Below are 14,938 nucleotides of genomic sequence, written 5' to 3' on the forward strand. Positions count from 1 at the left end.
GGATGGTGATGGGAAGATGAGGCAAGAAGAGAGGGTCATGCAGAGGTGGGACTGCACATTTATGAGGCTGCACTTCCATATCTTGAGCAACTCTGTCAAGAGCCAATGTAGAGGCCATTTTCACAACACATGCACTGAGAAGAAGGGTTGGACAGTGGTCATGCCTGCAGGGCAGGGCGAGTAGCTCCCCAATGACCCCCAAGCCCACTGACCCATTTCCAGAGAGCTCTAAGGGCACAAACTGTGTATGCACCAGGACCTGGAGAGTTCTAGAAGCATGAACTGTTCATGACAACTAATTAGCCCAATGAATTCAAGTACCTGCTTGGAGGAGGGGAAAAGGATTATAAAAGGATGTGAATCAAAGCCCTGTATGACATCCCTTCAGAACTGTACTAGTCTAGGCTGTCTGGAATAATGCTGGAACCAGGACTGGTAAAATCTTTCTATCGCCCCTTTTTTTTCTCTCTCATCTTTCTTTCTTCTTTCCCACTCTCCATTTTCTGCATATATAGCTTGTTAGTACATATTATAAGATTTAAGGCTTGTTGATGTATGTTATATGTTGTATGGTTTGTTGGTGTATTCATGGTTTGTTGGTATATGCTATAAGTTTTGCCTCAGCCACTATTTTCATTGTATTTGCAAATTTTGGTCATTATTTGAGTTTTTGCCTAGCTGCTATAATATCTGTTGTGCTACTGTCAAATTTCAAGTAAAAGCTTGCTATTTGGAAAAACCTTTTGGATCAATGTCATCACTCCTCATACCTCACAGAGAATTAAAAACAACCCCACTCTAGTCCACAGAGTGGGATGGGACGTAAGAACTAAAAAACAAATCAACTCAGGATCTGACAGATGAGTTTAAATGATTAAGTTATTGAAATGAAATTATGTCCCTGGATACAGGATGAGACAGTGCTTCAAAGTAATATTTGAGCAATGGAGGTGTGTACTGACCGGTGACTGTGGACATCTAATCTTAGGGAATTTTAAAATGGATAGATTTTCAAAGAGAATATTTCACTTCTTGAAAACTAGGTTTCATGAACACGTCAAGCCTAATACCACAGGCTACTATGGAAGCAAGGTTGCCTTGCGTTTGCTTTTATTTTCTAATGAAAAGTGACCAGAAAATGTAATTTTTTGAGTTACTTTAAAATATGACTACAATTAAAAAAATGTCCTTAAGCAATTTTGAAAATTATGTCTTGTAATTTCACAATAAGAAAAACAAAACAAAACAAAACAAAACAAAACAAAACAAAACAAAACAAAACTTGAGTTAAAAAAAAAAAAAAAAGAACTGGAAATATTTGAAAGACTAGCAGGTTACATCCTTTCAGAGGGGAAAACAGTTTTTTGCCTCAGTTAAATTTTTCTTTTTTTTCTATACATACATGGTGGTAATACAACTAACAAAGTTTTTAGAGGACATTTTGCATAAACAATGACCTACTTTTGATAGATTTTAAGCAATATTCAATAAAGAGAAATATGCATTTCCAAATATGAGTAGGCTGATAAAAAAGTTTAGGTGTGATGATGAACTCAGAATAAAAAAAGTAGTAGTATGCATTTTCTACAATGAATAGAAAGCTCTTAGTAATAAGATTATAAAGAATAAGTATCATTGAGTTATTTCTAGAAAACTGTGATGTTTCTCGTGCAGAGTTAAATCTCAGATTAATAAATAATTTGCCTTAAGAATTTCAGAGATATACTGATGATGCTAAAGATCTGTCAATGACATCTTAGATCCATCCTTATCCCAGTATCTAGTGCCAGTCTACAAAGTAGACACCCAGACTGCTTTAGTGGAAGTCCTTATACCAGCTCAGACCCAGAACTGTTCAAACGTAGCTATAGTGGACTAGTGCTTATGGTCTTTAGCTGTCCTGTCTGCTTAGTTTGCTCTGTGACATATGGATTTACCGTATTGGTCAGTGTGACTCAGTAATTTCTGTGATGTACTTTTATTGTCATTTAGGGATTTGTCCCATATGTTTGCTTAGCATTTGCTAGCTAATGATTGACAATGAAGCTACAGACTTCTTCCTCAACATATTGATCATTGATCATGACCACAATGGTAGTTTGATTATTTGGGGGAAAGAGAAGAATTGTTTCACCAAAGATAAAATGTTAACAAATTAAAAATTATATTCAATGTTAGGTTGAATTTGAAAAGTAATTCTAAATTAATAAATGATCACTGGAGAGAATTTATGATGTTGCATTTGTCATTTTCTAGATGATGGTTTCTGGAAAGTCAGAATATTTTATTTCAAAGTGATGTTAAGATTTGAATCTATACTTTATATAATCTGGGTGGTGGTGGTATTTTTTTAAAAAAGAAAATAGATAATAAAAAACAAATGAAATATTTTTACTTAGTAGGTAAAAAAAGTTTCATTTGTACTGAAATGAATTGTAACATTAGAAATTCATCTGCAAAAAAACTTTTATTTTTGATGATTGCTACAGTATCTCTGAAAATTCTGTCTGAGCTAACAGTTTTGTTTTCTTTATTTCATACCTGTCACTGTGCCTCCTGCAGACCATAGGAAGGTGGAGAAAAGAAAGAACTTCAGATTTGAAAAAAATCACTTAAAACTGAACTTATACGTCATCCAAATGTGTTGTCAAAGATGCTGAAAAGAGCAACCTAGATTATTTTTTCCTTAACACTAGTAGTTCAATAGCAATGAAGAAACTTTGGGATGAGCAGATTCTTTTCCATAGAAAGGTAACTTTCAGCTTATTGTGCAGTTAGCAAACTTTATTGCTAGATGTTGACTGGGAGGGAACCACTGAAGTGTTCAAATGGCTTTCTTTCAAATAATTTTATAGGGTCATGACCTTCTTATTGCACTATCCATGGATATGGATTAATATAATGTGGAATGCTGGCTACTGAGAATGGTAAAATGATCTTCCTTCTTTCCCTTTTGTATCATACTTCTTGTCCATGTAAATTTTTTCTCCTACACACTGGATGCGTTTTAACCCTTTTTTTCTTAAATATATGCTTTTCAAGGTCTTCTAAAGTCCTTTTATACATGATGGTATTTCTTGTTCTCCAGGACATCGCAAATGCTTTGTAAAATCTTCTTTCTTCCACATCAGTACTTTAAAGTGTGAGACATTTGGGAGGAGCTGTTTGAAACATCTATTTTGAACCTGAGTCAGTTTTGAAATCCGTTTCTGAAATGCTTTGTCTGTGTGCATGTTTTGGGAAGAAGGCGATAAAAGTTGCTGCTTAATGGCTTGGCATACAAGTTGATGCTCAGCTGTCTAAGCTTTTTCATTTTTTTTCCCTAGTATAGATACTACTACACATTTTCATTGTCAGGATTGTTTTTTTTTTACTTGTCCAAAACAAAAAGCATTTCAAATCAATAACCAGGATCTGTATTTTCTTTCTGAATGTGGGCTTTTATTTTAGCATCTCTGTTAACTCCTATGATTGGAAAAATACACTGCTTTTTAACTTAGGCTCTTCAAAACTATACTTTTGTCTGACTGTAATATCTATTCTTTTGTTACTTGCACTGGTTTTTGAATATGAGGATTTAACTGTACTGATTTCAGTGCAGTTACTCCTGATTTGCATATGAGAAGCAGAAAAGTGAGTTAATTTCTTGAAGTCCGTAAAAAGCAAAGTCTTTCCTACTGTGTTCACAATTCAGTTGCAACATTAAACCCATTAGTTTATTGATAAAATAGCTTTAAGCATGTGAGAAATATTATTAAATCTAAAGATGTTCTCTTGTGCAGAATTTGACTTTAGTGGTTTTATGAGCACATTAGACAGATTCCTCATATTTAATGAAAAAAGTACTTTTTCCTTCTTTAGTTAAAAGGAAGATATATTTTATAAAGCCAAATCAGACTCCTTAAATCCTCTCAGAATAACTATTCATTTCCTGCTATTTAATTTCTTATTGACAAATGTGATCACATTTTGGAGGTAGCACTGTGAGATTTTTTCATTTTCCTCTGGAACAATGATTATGATTATATTTAAGTAGGAATTTTCTAAGATATTTACCCCTAACCTCAGCACGGATTTACAGTGGGAATTATTTCAATCATCTTTCAAACATGAACCAAGTTCCCTCCCCATCTAAACCTTATCACCTCAGGTGGTTTAAAAACATAATGCAAGCCATAAGACTGCATCACAATTCTTTTAAGTGCTTGTATCTTCTCTTCAGTACAGATGATTAGCAGCACCTTACACACCAGTCCAATAAATCTGTTTTATACAATAATTTGCACCCAAACATTAGTGTGTAAGGCATACCTCTTTTGTCTCTTCTAGAATCTGTCAATATAGAATCTTCTGCTCAGGTAATGTAGAAAATACTCATATTATGTCACTGCAGTGTTATGCTAAGTATAATTCTTATTATTATTCATTATCATTTAGAATAAAAGAAATTAGATGTTGTGCATTCTTCTGAAAATAATGGAAAAGTAATAGAATTTTCAACAAGCTGATTCCTCCAAACTTCACTCTGTAATGAAGTTAAAGCTGAAATATCAGCACCTTTGGCTAAGCACTTTTTTCCCCCTAGCACAGCAGAACTAACATTTTTTATTGTTTCCATTCCAGTGATTCTTAGGGGCTTGACACTGTGATTTGAATTTTTCTGTATACAGTGTAAGAAACAATCAGGATTCTAAAAATTTCTGTGTAAATTACTGAAGATGTACAATATGTGAGTGACTCTTGCTAAAAATGGAAATGTTTTTTATTGAATGAAGTATGTGTATCCAGCTTTCTCATAATGAGTTGCATGTTCACCTAGATAACTATATATGAACTCACTGTAATCTGATTGATTTTTTTTCATAGGGATAAATATTCCTTTGCCTTTCTTTATATAGGTTTGTTTTGTTTTGCTTTGGTTTGTTTTGTTTTCTTTTATTGAGAGTATGCATGCATCTTACTACTCAGCTCTTTTTTTAAGATAGATTTCTTACTGTGATGTTCATCAGTTAAACATGGATTGACATGACCACTATTGTTAGATGTTCCCTACCTTGATTGTTTGAAGAACTCTTGAGTTCTGTTCTTGAGGTTGCTAGTGTAAATATAGTCAAATTGAAAAAAAAAAAAAAAAAAAAAAAGAAAAGAAAACATCTCATAAGTTTCTCCATATTTAAAAGATGTGGGCTTTTATGCCACTTATTTATTAGAAATACCAGATGGGAGAATATATCATCATTTGATTCTTTCTGTGAAAAAGATTATTATTGCTGTCCTCTTTTTGCAATACTAACAGAAGTGCTTATCCTGAAAATAATTGCAAAATCAATCCTTTTCAGGAACTCTGAAAATTTCAGAATTCTCAGTACTCACATGGCTTAACTTATTTCACTTGCCATTCTAAGAGTTTAAAACTCAAAATGAAACTGAAGCTTCTCTCAGCTTTACAAAATGAACATTAAAATTCAGCCTTCTGATATATGATGTTTTCACACTGGTCTAATTGGAAGTTCCATTTATCACTAAAACTATGTTTAACAATACCTTTAGAAATATAAAGCTTTCCTTGTATCTGTGGGAAAATGCTTTGTGCCTTAAAGGTCATTCAATGAAGATTTCTTTTCTCTGTTCAGAGGATACTTAGAACTGTGTGGTTCCTTAAATTAATTAGAACTTTATGAGCTCATTATCAAAAGATGTAGTAACGAGAGAAAAGTGAACAAGCACCTCAGTTTTGATATTTTACTCCACTGCAGAATGTTAGGGAACTAATGGATTTTACAATAATCTGTAAATGTAAATTAATATTTTATGGAAATGAAAATTTGTATTCTTCTTCCCTAATACTTGCTTGTTTCTCTGTTGGGTATTTCACAAAGCTCCATGTTTATGAGAGGATCCAGAGTTGTTCATTAGCTATATGCTTTACAAGAGTTTTTAGTGTTTCATCTGGGCAGATTTATATATAAGTATTTTTCATGAGTAAGAAACTATAAAAGGTGTTTGCAAAAAATAGGATTCATAATGGCATATATAAAGCCAAAGCAATATATTTCAAAGTAAAAGAACAAACAGAATATGATTTCTGATGCTTAAAATACCATTTTTATTCATAATAGATTGAAATTAGTGAGGTACTTGAAGAATAAGATAAGATATGGTTGTTTAAAAGCGGCCCACATGGAATAGTTGATATTTGTAAGAACTAATGATTAGGTTAAGTGATGAGGTGCTCCAGAGCAGTCACTTTTATTATCTAATTGCTACCCAACACTAATCACACAGTAATACCCAACACTAATTCACAACATTAATCAGATATGAACTCTCTATTTAAACAAAGTAGACCAAAACTTTACCTAATTTTTCTTTTTGTAATTGCTCAAACTTGTCTGATGTTATTTCTTGGCCATTAATAACAGAACAAGTAAAATGTTAATACCTGCTCTTTCCTCTTGCCTATAACAATTTTCCTTGATTTTCTTTACATTGTCAACCATTTTCTAAAACATAACCTAATACCTTATTTATTAATCATCTTACAAAAAGAACTGCAAAAGTCTAAATTTCTTCAGTCATCTGCCTGTATCGCCCCAGATCCTCACGATTTTGTAAAAATCTTGTGCTGTGAAATATTTGTGTTGTTGAAACTTATTAAATAAGCTAAAAAATACCAAGAAAATATATCATCAGATTTGAGAAAATGGATAATATTTAACTAAATGAAGAATGAGTCAGTAGTGTCAGAACATCACCAAGCTAGTTATAAATGCTGGCCAATCATTAAATCATCAAATTTCTCATAAATATAACCAAACTTCATAGTGCCTAAATAGGCTTCTAAAATGCTGTCTGTCTGTTTGATCATAAATTCCAGCTCAATAATGTTCCTAAAGTTAATTAATTTAATAGCTTGGGGCCTGTTGCATATTTTAACAATGAAATTTAATTATTCCCTGACATATGAACCTCAACCCTAAGGCCAATTATAAAACTTCCTTTCAGCATGTCTATTCTTATGTGATGATTAAAGACCTCATTCCTTCATTCCTCACCTAGAATTAATAAAATGGATATTACAGTCTACAGTCTCAACAGGCAGATTTAATTGTCCCCTGTTTACCAAAAAAGACAAACAGCTAGTGTATGTCCCACCTCAGGATTTTTAAACATGGAACACAGCAGTGAAGCTTTCACTAGCAATAGTTTCTGAAATAGCAGTTGCTATTGTTTAATCCTAGTATATTTTCCTTCTGGAGCTTTCGGAGGGCAAATTTGTCTATTACCCCATGCATTTCTGCACACATTTATGTCAGTGCTTCCTAGAGTCCAGGAATGTGAGCAAGCTGCAGTGCCCACCAAGGCAGTAAGAGCAAAATGTGAACATTTAAATAAAAAGAGTAAGTGAAATTGTGAAGGTAATGAGAGAAGAGATGTTCATGTAGGCTGGAGGTAACAAATTCTGTAATTTGCTTCTTGCAACCTGGTGACTGAAACTGCAGGAGAAGTCTTCTATGAAAGGTCAACAGCTGCAACTATATGGGTAAGTTCAAATAAAGAAACAACTGGGAATTGTGGTAGTTTGGAACTGGGAGTACATAAAGGGTCAAGCAAGTGCATAAACTAATATAGTGTAGAATACTTTTCTGTTTGTGAATTAGCTGATTTTCTATCTTGAAAGAAGTTTGAAAAAAAATGGAGGGAGCAAGTGTTCTGCAAGCTGGGAAAGGCTTGAAGGATCTGAGCACTTGTGTATGCAACCTTGTCTATTCTTTAAAGCTGTGATTATGTCCAATGTCTCTCAAAGTTTTGTGTACTTTCAACATAGTTTTTAGTTCATTGAGGCTTCTTGTTTAGTGTACAAATTATACAACTTATAAGCAGTTTTAAAGAAAAATGGTGATCCCCTTCTTTATTGTTCAGTACAAATGGGCCTTTGATATCTAGTGTAGAACATCATTTTAATGATACACATTTGCATTTAGATGTGTGATTTCTTCCTGATACAAGACATACCTCAATAACAGTATTTATTATTATGGTATTTATTCTACTCAGTTGGCTTTTGAGAAACTTTTTGGAAAAAAACCCAATTACTAACTAAAAGCAACAGCACAATGTGGAAAAATAAAATAATCTAATAGTAATATAAAAATCCAACAGAATATCAGTGCAACAATAGTAAATTCCATCAGAAAACAAAATATTGTACTTTGCTTGAGAGGAAGCCACTGACGTATTTTGCATATACACAAAGAAGTAAAAGTTTTGGGTCCCTACATGGAACAGATGTACCAGTTTTTCTTTATTTCTCTTTTAAATTATAAGAATCTTAGAAGTGGAAGTATGATTAAATGTATGCAATTGAGAAGACTGGTCCTTTCATTAGAATGACAACAATCTCAGCCTTTGCTTTGCATGTAAGATGACAGGTATCATACTGAAGAACTTTGTATGCATTTAGCATGTGTCACGTCCCTCTCAGAAGAGAGAGACAAGTGACTTAAATTGGTAAATCCCCAACAGAGTGTACAACAGTGAGACAAGTCACAAAGTCCATGCATAAACATTTATTAATTTCCCACAATGTATTAATTGGGTACACAATAATTGACTAAGTATATAACAAATTATGGCAAGGGGGAAAAAGAAAAGGAGAGAAATAGAAAGCGGGGTAGAAATAAAGATCACCGGTCTGTGTTCCTGCATTGATCCCATCAACGAGGGTTCAAGTATCCATCAATCTTTTTCACTTCTTCAATCTTTTTCACTCCTCACCACCTCCTTAATTTATACACTTTCCTTGGGTCCTTCCCCTAGCTTAACCAACATATCTACACTAGGTCAGAACCATCCTTCGTCGACAGGGCTCCCTCCCCAACAGAGCTGCACCCTGTGCTATCCAGACTGCCTTATCAGCCCCAGACTCGATATTGCTCACCCCGTGAATATAGTTTTGTTACTTATGAGTGTTTGAGACATTCCTCAGTTTGGAGGGCCTCCTCCCCCTCATCTATTACTATTGTTTATGCTTCCCTCAGGCTGCTTCTCTCAGTCTTTGCTTCAGGGAGTTACAAGTCGTCTCTTACAACATGGATTCAGAGATGACGTATGGATGCAATGATGAAATCTGATAAACAGTCTTTTACATATTTATATGTTTATTACAAGCAAAAATATTTGTAAATAATTAATCTTTAGTATTCTGTTTTGTCTACATCTCCAGTCACATCTTTCTGAAAATTTCCTATCGAGAATGTATCTGCTAATGTGACTGTCCTTACTGTTTCTGTCCTTCCTGCTGCTCTTTCATATTATAGCAGTCTTTGGTAGCAAGTTCATTTCCATATGTACATTTGGTTTGTGGAGTGTAGTTTAGTATACTCTGTCACTGTGAGATATTTCACAGAAAAAATAAAAGTCCGTATTTTCCTGTGCAAGGGAAAAATATATTTCCACTCACTGTAAAAATCCACTTTTAATCTATTAGTATTTTGTTATTATTTATGACTTTCTATGCTTTCTTTCCTTCTAATACTTAAAGCTCTCGCATCTGATTCAGGAAATTCCACAGTCATGTGCTTGACTTTTTTATATACACCTTGTCACCGACATCAACAAGACCAGTTACATTCTTAAAACTAAGTTTGTTTCTACTTATGAATAGAAAGTATTTGTGTGGGTTTGCTTAATGCACAACTCATCTTTCAAGACTCCAATGAAGTAAACCCCATTATTACTCTATCTAATACTGTGACGTGTCCTGAAGTAGCAACTGTCAAGAATATAATTTGCTTGGCAACAAACTGGTTACCCCACAAACTAAAAACTTGGTGCTACAGAGAATTTCACATATAGGCTTCAGTGAAACTATTCTCATAATTAAAACAAAAGGTAGTGCCCTGATGGATAGGGGACCAGACTAACAAAAGGCTATGAAAATGTTTACTGTTGACAGCTAATAAACAAAAATATAGGTCTTTAAGTGTCTGCAGAAGATATCAATCCAGATGTCTGGAAATTTGACTTTGGCTTAATTCTCTTCTTGCTACATTTTTAAAAAAGAGAAATCATATTATATTTGTGAGCATATGACATTTGAAGTTTTCAAGAAAATAAATATTCTTTGCTTCTTCTTCTATATCTTCCAGCCAACAACTTATATGCAGGGTTATTTTCTGCCTAATTGCATGCAAATGGCATTATAATAACACAAAGCTGTGTCAGTGAAGGCTAGGTACAAGTTATTCCTAGAGCTATGTGAAAAATAGTATGGAACAGATAATGTGTCACCCTGGAGAAATTAGATAACTTTATAAAAAGTAATTTAAATTGAATACTACTTAAGACATTTTACTTTTTTTTTTTTTTTTTATCTATCATCTGATCAAACATCAACAGTAGTTTTATGGCTACTGTTCCTCTCTTCATTGCATTTCTATTGGATGCAATTGTTTTAATAGAATTTCCTGTTACTGCAATAGACAAACAGAAAATCTGTAAATATGTCCCTGTTCTGTACTGATGAAATACCAATCTCTAGAGGGCAATTTCTACAGAAATATATATACTGGAGATGTTTATAAGTGTAATAATTTAATCTTTTGAGGGATTTCATTTATGTCTCCAATGGAAAAAAAAAAAAAAAACAGATATAGGTGAATTTTTTTGAGGTTTTTGCTAAATTTTGTCTTCACAAAAAGTTATTCAGATCATGCTTTTAGCTGTGCCAAAGGTGGAAGCAGACTTAATAAAGATACAACAGCTAAAGGTGTTTTCAGTAATTAGACACTATCAACAATTTTAATAACACTGACTCTTTGCACCAACAGCTGTCAGTGCTGACATTCTTCCTTGTCATTTTGTCTTCTGTGAGTGGGACACAGACTGCACTAATTTTTCCTAAGTAAAAAGGAAAACGCTGATAATTTGAAGTTTAAACCAGCCATAGAGGGAACGTAATGCATCTTTGATGGCCAAGGCAGGGCTGTGCTACAATGATGGGATAAGAACCAGAACCTTCATGATTATCTGATGTTGTATCTCCGTGTTATTTAGTTTGTAGGGGAGACCTGGTGCATGGAGAATCTGTTAACATGACAGATGCAAAGTCTTTTATTGAAGCTGGTGTACTTAGAACTTTGTAATGGTCTGGATTCACACAATCCAAACTGCACTGTTTTAAAGATTAATTTATAACATGCCACATGATTTCTGGAACACAAGATTATCATGACTTGAACCCTGCTTACAAATTCTCAGCACCATTGTAAGGCCCCTGCAATATACTGCCAGTGGCTGATGTATGAGGTTTTAACACATTTCCTCTCTTCATGAAAATGTTGCGAGTCCTCATTGGTCAGGTTTTGGGGAAAGGAGTAATCAGTTGCACTGAATCCCCTCATACTCCTACTGAACACTAGTTCTAGAACAAAAGTGGTGACCAAGACCTTTACAAAGCAATGGCAAGGTTATTGAAGTCACCTGTGCCTTAGGGGCAAATTTTTCTCTGCTGACTAAAACAAAGTGAAAACTCACCTGTGCCTTAGGGGTAAATTTTTCTCTGTTCACCAAAACAAAGTGAAAACTTCCCTACTTGCTTGTTCTGTTCTGAATGCTGCAGAGCCAAAAACCAGTATCTGCTGAGTATTCACATCCTCAGGATGTGTCTGTGATCTTCTGCTATAGGAAATATGGCAGAGTCTGGGTAATGAGGTAATTCAGTGACTGTCACACCAAATGCTGTTATAACATTTCCAAGAAAGAAGCTGTTGCAACATCATCAATTCTTCACTATGGTTATTTCAGATGTTTGGTGGATGGTTGCTTAAAAAACAGTATCAGGCACACAATGAGGATTATATTTAGAACTAAGTAAACATGTTCAATATCTTCCAGGGTCAGACAATTAAAAATTAGTGTACACACTGACAAAAGATCAACAGCAAGAGTTTATGTGAGATTATTACATCACAGTGTCTGAGATACTGCAGTTAAATCCTCAGTGTAAGAATATATATATAACTATATAGAAAACATAAGTTCATATCAATCTCACAGGAATGCAGAGACAATTAAAAACTGGAAAATATGCTACTGAACCTGCTATTCAGTCTCCACCTCAATGGACATCAGAGTTGGTTTACTTTATTCTGCTGATCTGAGAAGTTTGGCAATTCAGGAAGGAATCTGAGAGCTCATCAGCTCTCCCTATTTCATGGCAGGAACACCCATCATAAGAAAAGGATGGACATCAAGGGGTACGGTATCAGTCTTAGCTGTCTGACAGCTGCCACATCATCAAACAAATGTAATTACATTTTGTAGTAACTATTAACTAATACAGATAGATATCAGTGACAATTAGTAACCTTTATGTCTCCTTCAATATGATAGGAAGACCCATACAACATTTATGTGTTAAGATTTTGTGACATTTTCCCTGGAAGTCACAGAATGAATTAATTTATCATGCACCTGTGAATACTGGACTTCATGATTCAATTTCTTCAGAAACTAGATATTCCAGAAGCCTGAGACACCTCACACCATGAGGCTCACACATAGTGTGTGTTTCTGTATTAGAGAGAGAGAAAATAGTTTATGTTGAACAACTTAAGTTAGCTATTTGTATATGCATATATCTATTAAAGTATTTGATGAGTATACATTATTAGAAGCTAGAAAGAAATTTAATGAAATAATCTAAATAGCAAGATAATAACATGAATTAAAATGTGAAGACTGAATGAACTACAGAAATATTTACCTCTATATGCATTCATTCTTTAGCTATCTTTTTTCACAAAGTTGTGATCTGTACTGCCTCATCTTTAGAGACTGGTATTTTTATGAAACATTATTAAGAATCTTTGTAAACAGCATAAATAAATTATGCACTAGTGAAGACACAATCTAGACTGACATGTCAATATTCCTCAAATAGTACATTTTCTGACTTTCACCAGACAATGAAAACTATGTGTTTTTGAGATGGAACATGTTCTTGTTGCCATGACAAACCATGGATGTAGTGCTACTTCAACACATTGTAACTGTAGAAGTTTGATAGTATAGATGATGAATACATGAACAGAGATAGAATGTGGGATTGGGGAACAAAGACTACTAAATATCAGTATTCACTGAAATCATGTCAATAACCTATTTTAAAACTTTAAATACCTTTTAATTACATCAGCTGCACAATTTGTCTTTCTATGTTCTACTTTTATATTTTTACAAAACAGAATGAGCCATTGTAATATATAATGGCCTTCAGCATATGTGTATTATAGAGGCAAGTATCTAATATTCAAAATATATATTTTTTAGAATACTTTTTAGCTAAACTGCACCAAGTTGTATGTGCTGGGAAGGACATTAGAGTGTATGTAAGAGATGATACATTTCATTACCTCTCATATCTCTGTGGTGTGAGTTGACCTCAGCTGGCTGCCAGATGCCCACCCAACTGCTCTCCCTCTTCCTCAACTGGACAGGGAATAAAATGAAATGAAAAAGCTCATGGATTGATATAAAGGTGGAGACATCGCTTAACAATTACTGTCACTGGCAAAACAGACTTGATTTGTGGAAGATTAATTTATTGCCAATTAAAAGTAAAATTGCATGGTAAGAAACAAAGACAACTAAAATGCTTTCCCCTCACCCTTCCTTCTTCCCAGGCTCAACTTCTCTCCCTCATTCCTGACTCTTCTGCCACTCTCAACTTTGAGCAGTGTAAGGGGATGGGGAATGGGGGGTTGCAGTCAGTCCATGACAGTTCCTCTCTGCTGCTTCTTCCTCACACCTTTTCCCTGCTCCAGTGTGAGCTCTCCACAGGCTACAGTCATTCAGGATAAACCTGTTCCACTATGGCCCCTCCCTATGGGTCACAGTTCCTTCAGAGAATATGTACCTGCTCTGGCTGAGGTTCCTCCGTGGGCTGCAGTGTGGATATTTTCTCTGGCATGGTCCTCTGCACAGGCTGCAGGGGAATCTCTGCTCCAGCACATGGAGCACCTCTTCCCCTGGCCCTCCACTCATTCTCTCACCTTTGTGCTCACAGGCCTGTTTCTCATACTTTTTTCCCTCACCCCTAAATTCTGGGTAATGTTTTGCCTTTTTTTGTCCTTTCCCGGAGGTGCCAATACCCACACTCAGTGTGATCTCTTAAAGGAGACAGACTGATCAGAACATCTTGCTTTTCTTCACTGCATGAAATTGATATTTGCAGGGCCCTGTTGACAAGAAAATTCTGTAGGAGAATTAATTCCAGTTACAGAAGACTGGCAAGGTTCCTCTGTTACCTACACCAGTCTAGCTAATGGCATACTGCCACCGGGATAGCTGGACCCCAGATGGATGCATGTGACTGTTGCCTGTGGCAAAATAGCTAGGATGACACAGAGAAAAGCCAAGGAAGAAAATGAAAGACAAGTCAAGCTTAGGCTTTCACACAGAAAATTTTTTAAAGTTTTTGTGAATGGATCAAATATTGGAAAGGGTGACTTTTGGATTAGGTGTTAATCAGCTGACAGGAACAATGATTTTCAGTTGAACTAAAGGTGTGTGTGTCTGTAAGACTGTGAGGGTCAGAGAAGAGAAAAAAGAAATGCTTTTTAAATCAAATTAATAATTCAATGATTTGCAGTCATGTTAAATACCCTTGTTTAGAGAAAAGTAAGATGAAAAAGCCTGATAATTCCTACTGATGCTGCTGTATTTCTTTAGAGCTTTCCTAAGGACTACTTTATAGTTACAGCCAACAACTCATGCATCTCATCTGTCTTCTACATATTTTATTTCCAAGCTTTTGTCTGTGCCCTGCCATTTCATATCAGTGACACCTCACTGATAAGAAGTTAGCATTTAATAAGAGCAGATAATCAGATAACCGACAATAACAAAAGTCAGACACAAGCATATGCTTATT

General features: G+C 34.7%; 1 long non-coding RNA gene across 1 annotated transcript in view; it reads left to right on the top strand.

The window, feature by feature from the left end:
- Positions 1-14,938, top strand: part of LOC122152952 — an 84,200-nt gene that overhangs the window by 52,033 nt on the left and 17,229 nt on the right. The gene's annotated exons all lie outside the window — the stretch shown is intronic.

This window comes from Tyto alba, unplaced genomic scaffold, assembly GCF_018691265.1.
Source record: "Tyto alba isolate M040663 unplaced genomic scaffold, T.alba_DEE_v4.0 Super-Scaffold_14, whole genome shotgun sequence".
In the NCBI taxonomy this organism is placed as follows: domain Eukaryota; kingdom Metazoa; phylum Chordata; class Aves; order Strigiformes; family Tytonidae; genus Tyto; species Tyto alba.